The sequence below is a fragment of the Phyllostomus discolor genome, chromosome 2, assembly GCF_004126475.2.
Source record: "Phyllostomus discolor isolate MPI-MPIP mPhyDis1 chromosome 2, mPhyDis1.pri.v3, whole genome shotgun sequence".
Lineage (NCBI taxonomy): Eukaryota > Metazoa > Chordata > Mammalia > Chiroptera > Phyllostomidae > Phyllostomus > Phyllostomus discolor.
Genome location: NC_040904.2, coordinates 77,140,235 through 77,150,510, shown reverse-complemented (window position 1 = coordinate 77,150,510; position 10,276 = coordinate 77,140,235).

The following is a 10,276-nucleotide window of genomic DNA, read 5'->3' as shown; positions in this document are numbered from 1 at the left end:
AACTTTTATGAAATTTTTCATTCACTGATCTATAACATATTTCTGTGCCATATTCCTTAGAATAAAAAAGAGATTTTTTTGTTCTTCTTTTATGAAGAAGAATATGAAGTAGACTGTAGTGTAAAATGAAAACAAAAGATAAAATCAGTAAAATAAACTAGTAAAAGAGGAATTTCAACTTAAAAGAGGAGATTACATTTTACCATATTTACTTGACATCAAAACACCGGTAAATAACAGAATCATACATAGCATAATAACTTTTTATATGTTGATATTTTATATTTAGGTTTAAATTCACAACAAAATTAAGAAGAAGGCAGAGAGATTTTCTGTACACCTGCCCCTCACAGATGCATGGCCTACCCTATCATCGCATCCTCTGGTGCAGTGGTAGCTTTGTTACGGTTGATGAACATATTACAGTGGCCAAAACATCATATTTTTTTCCTTAAAATTAAAAAAAAATATTTCATTTTCACCAAAAACTTTATTGATTTAGATATTTTTGAATATGCCAGCTGTCCCCACATGGTATAATGTTGACTATTCTCAATTAATGTCTCGATTTGATCGCTATCTACTTCAACTGGTCTACCCGACTGTGTAGCACCATCCAGTAAGAAATCTCCAGCACAAAACTTCACAAACCACTTTTGATACCTTCAATCAGTCACACCTTCTCCATATACTCCACAAATCTTTTCTGCATTTCAGTTACATTTTTACCTTTCTTGAAATAATAAAGCATAATATGCCAACATGTTGTATAATTTCTTCCATCTTCAATATTAAAATGGCTACATGAAAATTCACCAAGTTTGATGTTTTTTTAATATACACTGATATGACAGCTGTCACAACACAATCTAACAAAATTGTTTCAAGTGTAATGAAAGACAACTAAGCACTATTACAGCCATCTTATGGAAAAAAACAAATATTTTTGGCCAACCCAATATATTGACACATTATTGTCACACAAAATCCATAATTTACATTAGGGCTAACTCTTTGTTCATTCTTTGCCAATATTTATTGTTTGTTAATTTATTAATCATAACCATTCTGACAAGTGTGACGTGACTTTAATATGCCATATTGTCATTCTCCTTTGTATCTGTTTATGTTTTAATTCCTTCTTTTATTTCTTCCATAACCCAGTATTGGTTCAGTAGCATGTTGTTTAATCTCCATATACTTGTGATTTTTATCACTTTTATGTTTTTGAAGTTAATTTCCAATTCAAGTCATTGTTGTCTGATAATATGCTTGGTATGATTTCCCTCCTCTTAAATTTGTTGAGACTAGTTTTATAGCCATGCAAATGGTTTATCCTTGAGAATACAACATTGACACTAAAGTAGAATGTATATTCTGCTTTTCTGGAGTGGAAAGCTCTGTAAATACTAATTATGTTCATTTGATCTAATGTGTCATTTAAGATTGATATTTCTTGTTTGGATGATCTATCCATTACTGTCATTGTGGTATTTAAGTCTCTTACTATAATCGTATTTTCTCAGTTTCACCCTTTAGTTTTATTGCTTTATATACTTTGGTGCATCAGGTTGAGTGTATATATTTCAGTGTTACATCTTTTTGATATATTGTCCCCTTTATTATCATAAAATGTTCATCTTTGTTTCCTGTTACTTTTTTTTTTATTTTGGATATATTTTGTCTGATATAAGTATGGCCACATACTTACATGAACTATCTTGTTACTTTAGTTATTTTTTGGTGCATTTGCTTAGAGTATCACCTTCTACCCCTGCCCTTTGGTTCTCTGCTTATCTTTGTAGCTGAGATGGGTCTCTTAGAAGAATTGAATGGTTGGATCTTGTTTTTTTAACCCATCTGCCACTCTGAGCCTTTTAATTGGTGATTTCAGTTCATTTACATTTAGGGTGATCATTGACATGTTAGGATTTCGTATAGCTACTTAAGTTTTTTTTGTTGTTGTTTCTCTGTATTGTTTCTTATCTCTTATGTTTCTGTACACTATGTCACTTTGTGGTATTTTATAATTTTTTTCTATATTTCCTCTCTTTTATCTTGTGTATATCATTTCTCAATTTTTATTTTGTGGTTACCATTAGGTTTATGCAAAAGAAAAATAAGTTTTGTACATATAATAGTCCTTTTTATTCTGATTGCCTCTTATCTCCATTCATCTGTGCAATTTCACTCCTTTTTTGCTCTCTCTTTTTAGGCTTTTTTTTGTCACAAATTATCTCTTTTTGTGCTGTGCATTCATTTCTAAATTGTCTTCTTTTTTAAAATGCTCTTATTCCTAGCCCTGGCTGGCGTGGCTCAGTGGGTTGAGCACGGGCTGCGAACCAAAGTGTCGCAGATTCAATTCCCAGTCAGGGTACATGCCTGGGTTTCAGGCCATGACCCCAGCAACTGCACATTGATGTTTCTCTCTCTCTCTTTCTCCCTCCCTTCCCTCTCTAAAAATAAATAAATAAAATCTTTTAAAAAATGTTCTTAGTTTTTTAAGCTTTATGCTATATCTAAGTTTTTAAAACCCTATTCTGAACAAGACCTGTAATTCCTACTTTTGTTTGCCTGTTTTTCATCTTATAGGTCTGAACAAGATCTGTAATTCCTACTTTTGTTTGCCTGTTTTTCATCTTTTTTATTATTTTGTTTTTGTGTTTCAGTTAGTAGGCCTCTTTTTAACATTTCTTGTAATGGACATCTTCTGGTGGTAAATTCTCTGAGCTTTTGTTTCTTTGGAAAAGCCCTTGTTTCCCCTTCAAATCTAAAGGATAACTTAGCTGGTTATATTATCCTTGGCTAGTGACTTTTTAAAAAACATGTTGAATATTTTATTCCATTATCTTCTAACTTGTTGTGTTTCTCCTGGAAAAACCAATGATAATTTACTGAACTTTGTAGGTTACCATCTTATTTCCTTGGCTGACTTGAGAATTCTTCTTTTTTTTTTGACGTTAATTTTTGAAAGCATTAACATAATATGCCTTGGAGAAGGCTTTTTAGCATTGAGAGAATTATGTATTTGTTAACTTTCTGAATTTGAGGGTCTGTATGTTTTTATAGTTTTGGAAAGTTCTTGGTGATTATTTGTTTGATGAGAACTTCCCAAACCTATGAAAAGAAATGACTTTCTGTTCTCTTCTCCCTCTCTTCTCCTTCTGGCACACCCATTATTCTTATGCTGCTCTTTCTAATGTAGTCAAATATTCTCACAGAATTCTTTCTTTCTTTTTTTTTCCTCTCAATTATCTCTCATGTATCATGTGAGTTGTTTCTAGGTTCCTAGCTTCAATGTCACTAATTCTGTCTTCCTTCTATTTCCTAAATTCTATAATTCATTCTTCATCTCATGAATTTAGTTCTTCAACTCCAAAATTTATGTTTGGTTCCTTTTTATAGTTTCAATCTCTTTGGTAAACACTCTTTTTGTTTATTGATTTTATTCCTGAACTCACTGAATTGCCTTTCTGAGCTCTCTGGTATCTCACTGAGTTTTTCAGAATTTCAATCTTGAATTCTCTGCCATTTAAATCACAATCTCCCATGCCTTTAAGTTTATTTTCTGGAGATTTTTTAAATTTTATTTTTGAACTACCTTGTTACTTTAATTATTTATAGTATGTGATATATCATTTATGTGCATGAACATTGAGTGGTTGAGTGATTGAAATCTTTTCCTTTTACGTACTTGTTTCTTTTAATTATTTAGAGGGTTGATAAGGAGAGATCTTTCTTTTTTTTCCAGTAGATTGTGCTATACATAGCTCAAGTTCTTGTTTTCTGTTATTTGCAGCTCTAGGACTTCTAGGAACTCTGTGGGATAGTGTTGTCTCAGCTGTAAAGAATAATGCACATTCCCCAAGGAGCTAAGTGTCTGCTTTATGACCAGATTACTTTAGTCTCAGGGCACCACAGAGGGTGAGATATAGTGAGTACTGAGGCTTTGGACCAGAGAGTTCCCAGTGCTGCCTGTCTGCAACAAGAAGCCACCAGCACCATCACACTGGCTGAGGTGTCCCAGCTGTCTCTACCAGGTTCCATGACAATGGGTATGGTAAGGGGGCATGGGGAAAGTGTTCATGTATCTACACCTTTTTTTCCCCACTGGGTTTAATCATAGTAAATATAAGCCACTTAGGCTGAAATGTTACTTTTGGCCCTTTGCCACCCACCCAGTGAGAGTTGTATTGTGGACCAGGCTGCGGGAGAGCTGGAGGGCAGGTTCTTGCATCTGCAGCTTTGTTTCTTTGGTGATGCTGGCTGCTTCAACTCCACTACCCTTTGTATGCTTCTCTGCCCCTGACTCTGGACTCAGGCTCAATTTGTACTAGATACTGAGACTGTATTGATACCTCTGCCCCTCCAGTCTTCTCAGTAGAAGTTTCATTCAGACCCTCCACTGCTCCCCTATTTGCCAGAACCATAGCAAGTGCTGGAGTATGTCTATCCTTCCTCCATGCTGCCTCCCCAGCTGCCCCAATACACTCACCTCAGGATGTCTCAATGTGCAGATCTCTCAGATTTGCTCATATGATAAACAGAGAATCCTTTATTGAATTGTAGTTGTCCAACTTACTGTAACTTTAAATGGAAGAACCATGAGGTCTTCTCACACTGCCATGATGCTTACCTCACTTTAGATGCTATTTTAATAAAGCACAAGCAAATATTTTATGTTGCTGCTATTCTGTTGTTATGTTTATAATACTGTGAAAACTGAAAATAACTCCTAATTCTATTTGTGGTTAAATTCATAATCTCTAAAGCCCTACCCCCCATGCATTCTGATCTTCTATTGTTCAATCGAGACATGAATAATGTCACACTGAACAGGTTAGTACCTTAATGCTAGAAAAGATATCTTATTAAGTTTTTTTCACCAAAACTATATAGACCACAAAATGCATCTATTTTATGTTTGTAAATTAGGATATTTGTTTTATGTAAAAGAAATTGCTTTATACTGTATATTGTAATAGAACTGTTTTAGTCCAAAAGCAATTTAAGTCAGCAATATATTGTATTAAAGATGTATGATTCCATTAAATGGTAATGTTGTAGTTAATCCCTAACAATAAAACACTTCATAAAAGTTCAGTGTTAAACACAATGTGTAATATAAAGTTGGGTTTTCCAAAACATTTATTGGGCATATGATTCTATTGAAAGTACTGGAAAACTTGACTTTTAATATTATATCAGACTGGTTTTAGATATGTTTATAAAAGTATGATTATCTTTTTTTGCATACCACATAGATAATTGAACACCTTTTGAAAATATTGTGAGGTTCCATTTCTTTTTCATGTATTTTAATTCTTAAAATGGCAATTGGTTTTAGGTGAAGATGATACAGTATATTTATGTTGCAATACGTTTTTTAGCACCAAAAATAAAAATTAAAATAATAAATATAGATAATTAATAAGTCCTATCAGACTGAAGAAATTAAAGTGGACAAATGTATACAGTGTCGAAGCCATGGGCTGTTGATCAATGTGTATACAGAAATAACCAAGATTTTGGCCCAACATTTTAAGAGATAGTACGTGCACCATGCAAGATAGGTGCAAGAGTCAAGCCTACCACCTGAATATAAGCATTAGCTGTTGAGCTCTCTATTTTAGCAAATGAAGCTAGCAGTCCTACTGAAGAGCCACCTCATCAACAGGATTGTCATATTTAATCAATATAAATACCAAGTATAATGGGGCATGTAGTAAAATGTTATGTAGATTATCTTAAATTCAAATTTAACTTAGCAACCTGCATTTTATCTGGCAGTTGTTCTGCTGAAGTTATAATTTAAAGAGAATGCATAGCTTCAGAAGTGTGAAAGATAATAGTAACTCTAGAGTGATATTAGGGAGCCAAATGTAAACACAGAGTCAAAACATCAATATTTTAGTAATTTTACTAGGCTATAAAAAATTTCATTATAAGCTTTGAATCTCAAGGACCTGTTAACCAAGGAACAGAGAATAGTTAACTGCTGGTTAGGAGATGATGAATGAAAAACCAAAACAAAGATAAAATATGTGAATACATTAAAAAATAAAACTCTTTTTCCAAATGATACAGCATACCAAAAGTCCAAAATGTAAAAGAAAATTTAATTTCAACAGAGTAAACCAAATTAACAATTAGCAAATTAAATCTAGATGAAAATGATTTTATAAAATGGTCTAATGAAGAAATGAAACTCAGAATTTTCCTGATGCTCAGATATTTGTATTGAAAAAATAAATTTTAAAGAAAAAGATGCAATAAAATAAAAAGTGAAATAAGAGTTTGCAACTATGGGAAAAAGAATTGAAACTTTTGGAAATAACACACACACATATGTGTATAATAGAAGCATGATGGATAGTACAAACTAGATAAGACACTAATGAGGAAAATCTTAACAACTTGTCAGATACTACTGAGTAATTTGCCACTAATGCAACCAAAAATTAGATGTCAGAAGTAGCACAATGTTAAAAATATCAATAGTATTACATGTAGAGACTCTGAAATAGACATTTATGTTCCAGAGGAAGAAAGTAAGAGGAAAGTCAGATTGGCAGTATTTAAAAATATAATCAATGCAATTTTTAATAAGGGAAATATAAGTTCTGCTTTTATATTACACTTATACTAAAAGTGCAAATAAAATAATATGTACCTAAGTTCATCATATAAAATACTTTAAAACAACAATCAAACTGTTTTACTTTGAGTTATCAGAAGAAAAAGACAGATCATTGGAAGAAGATATAAAATTAGCTTTTCAATAAATGGAAATATCGTATTTTTGTAACCAGCATCAAAGAATATCTGAAGACATGCTAAATGAAAATAACCAACAACGTGGAATATTAACTCTCTTTCATAACTTAGGGTAAAATAAAGTCCTTATTTTTAGCTAAACAATAATCAAGATTGCCATCTAAGAATGATTACTATGTTATAAAACTAACATATAGGTTCTTCTAGGATGTAAATAATGAATAGATTAATGTATGTTACTTATTATAGTTAGATATGGAATTCAAGAGTAGAACTATAATTTTAAAAATTCCAAGGAGTATTTGACTTTCTCATTATCTTTTCAAAAATCTCTGAAAATCAACAAGGATAAATAATATGAAATGCAATCTGTATTTGAAACTCTAGTAGGAAATGTATGTATCATATTACTACATTAAGTAAGGAAAGTCTATTTAAATGGAGGCAAATTTAGATAATGCTTTGGAAAGATGTCAACAGAAGATAACTATGACTGCAAGTTCCACACTATGAGTAAGGCAAATTCGGCAAATTCTCCAAATTAAGTGATGCAGCTAGAGATTCAAAATCTTTAATTAAAAAAATTAAATCTTATTTAAACTAGGTAATGTGTATGTGTGTATATATATGTATATATAATATATAATGTATATGTAACAAGTAATGTGTGTGTATATATGGATATGTATATATGTGTGTATATATTGTGTGTATATGTGTGTGTGTATGTATATATGGCTAGTGGTAGAAATTTCCTCTTCCTAACCTCACTTGGCATGTAGAAGAAGCAGGAAGGTGTCTATGTATGAGCCACACAATAAAGAAGCCATTTGAGGAAAGCAAATTTCTAAGAGAGAGAGGCTGGTACAGAAGGACCATTTTGCACTGTGAATAGACTATAAGCAGATGATTATTGTTGTTTGGCCAAAATAAGGGTAAGGTATTATACTCAAATAGACACTCTCGTTTCACAAGTATAATACTTGCTATATTATAACATGACAATGGTCTTCCTGATCAAAGCTGGTTCAGTAAGTAATTATATCATTCAAGTACAAGACAATGCAAAATATTCAGCATAGAGTTTATAAGATATGAGAAAAAAACAAGTGGTTAAATTTTAACCTCATCAGAAAAATATTGAATACTACAAAAAATGTAAACATTTTGACTCCCAATTTTGCCATTACATTTAATATATATAAGAAATCAATAAATAATTTCAATTCTGTGAAACTAGGGATAAAACCGACATACAAAAAAAGACCCTTCATATCTGGGGCAGGGGATTAGTGGGTAGAGGGATCCAGCAAAAGAGAAAAAGGACTAGTGGACATGACAACAGTGTGGTGATCGGGAACAGGAGGCAGTGTGTGGAGGTGGAAGAGGATGTATGGGGGATAAATGGTAATGGGAAAAATACAATAGAAATAAATAAATAAATAATAAAATTTAAAAAATTAGGGACAAATATTAAACTAAAGGAATAAACTATATATTCTCTGATCCATAAAAACATCAAATAAGACATATCAAACTACCTTAAAGGAAAAAAGAAAATCATGTTGATGTAGCATAAAGGATGCAATATAAAACATGAAAAAATAAAAAATATATAAAATAAAAAAGAAGTGTTAAACAAGATAAAACAACATGACATTCAAGAAAATATTAATAAAAATATTTCAATACCATTGAAAGTGCATACTGAGTCTTAGAAAAAATCAACAGTAGTCAACTTTGAAATGTCTTAATAAATTTAATTGATGTTATAGCTTATCAAAGAATCCATTGGCAGTGAAGAAAAATACAACTCTACCTATAAATAGAAGACAATAGGCTGTCATAAGATTCTTCTACATCAGGATTAAACTCTGAAAAAGACTGTAGTAATGCCTTCAAAGCCCTGAGAGGAAGAAAGAACAAATAGTTTTACAAACCTACAAAATATTATTCAAATATACAAGGTCTGTCCAGAATAAGTCCAACCATTGTTAATATAATGAGAATGGTTTGTGCAACATCCATGTAACCTGGCAGTCAAGGAGAGTCCACTGGAATGTGCATGTGTGAACAATGACAACTTCACTGTGCTAGTCAGTAGGGGTGGTAGATGCTGTTCAGTGACCATGTGTACTGTGTGGTTGTTGCATTCAAAGTGACTGAGTAGAGCAACAAATCTGCATCAAATTTTGCATTAAGCTTGGATATTCCTCTGTGGAAACCATTTGGATGATTCAGAAGGCTGAAGCTGTGGGCAACTGGTAGTTAGCAGCTTCATCATGCAACATATCCACTTATGCATCACGTCTCATGCAGAGTTTTTTGGCAAAATATCAAATCAACCTCCTTAGAGCCCAGATTTGGCACCCTGAGACTTGGGGCTTTTACTAAAACTATAATGGCATTTGAAAGGGAAGGATTTCAAACTATCGATGAGATTCAGGAAATTATGATAGGGCAGCTGATGGTGATTGGAAGAACTATGTGAGCTCCCAAGGTGCCTACTTTGAAGAGGACTGAGGTGTCATTGTCCTATGTACAATATTTCTTATATCTTGTATCTTCTTCAATAAATGTCTCTGTTTTTTATATTACATGACTGGATACCTTCTGGATAGCTAATATGACTTCCCATGATCCACATGCTTATAATAAAATATCTCTTGAGTGTAGGCATGCCTGAATTTCATCTAACCAGTAGGATATGACACATTTTAGGAATATTACTCCTGTGTTTCTTTTCAGTTACATGGCAAAAGTAAAGGAAATTGGCAGATGAAATTAATCTCTGTAATCAGTTTACTGTAGATTAAATAAAGGAAGTTTTATTTTGTGTGAGCCTGATCAAATTAGGGGAATCTAAAAGAAAGCTTAATGGTAAGAGACACAAGTGAGAGGCTATGTTTTCTGAAGCAAGCTTTATATAGTTGCAAGGAAATGAAATTTGCAAAGAGGATTCCAAGTCCTTTGGTTAACATTGAATCATTCTCTCCTCTTTAAATGTGAATGTTTGCAATAATTTATAATTATTAAACAAAGACATGATGTGGTCAGATTAAATCCAACCAACATAGAGAACTGGTAGAGTGTAATTCTGAAAATAGTTTTCTACCATATTTATCTTCTAATATAAAGTAGATCCTTGTATATCCATTTATATTCTCAATGCTTTCCATCTATCTTTCCTTATTTTACAAATTTTGGTTAGTCTATTCAAAAATGAATCTCTAATAATTCAAGACTTTAATAACCACATGAAATGTTAACTAGTTACAAAATATTTTTTCACAAAAGTTTTAAGCTCATAATTTAGATTTTCATCATTAGCATTATTTTTTAATAATTGCTTTTGTCAGAAAAAAATGAGGCATGAGAAAATGAATTTCATTGAATAGTAGAATGAATGTGCTAGATGATATACATCTATATGTTCAAGTTTCAGATGTTCCTGAGTGTCCAGTGTAGAGAACATATGATGTCTTTGATGTTCCCAAAA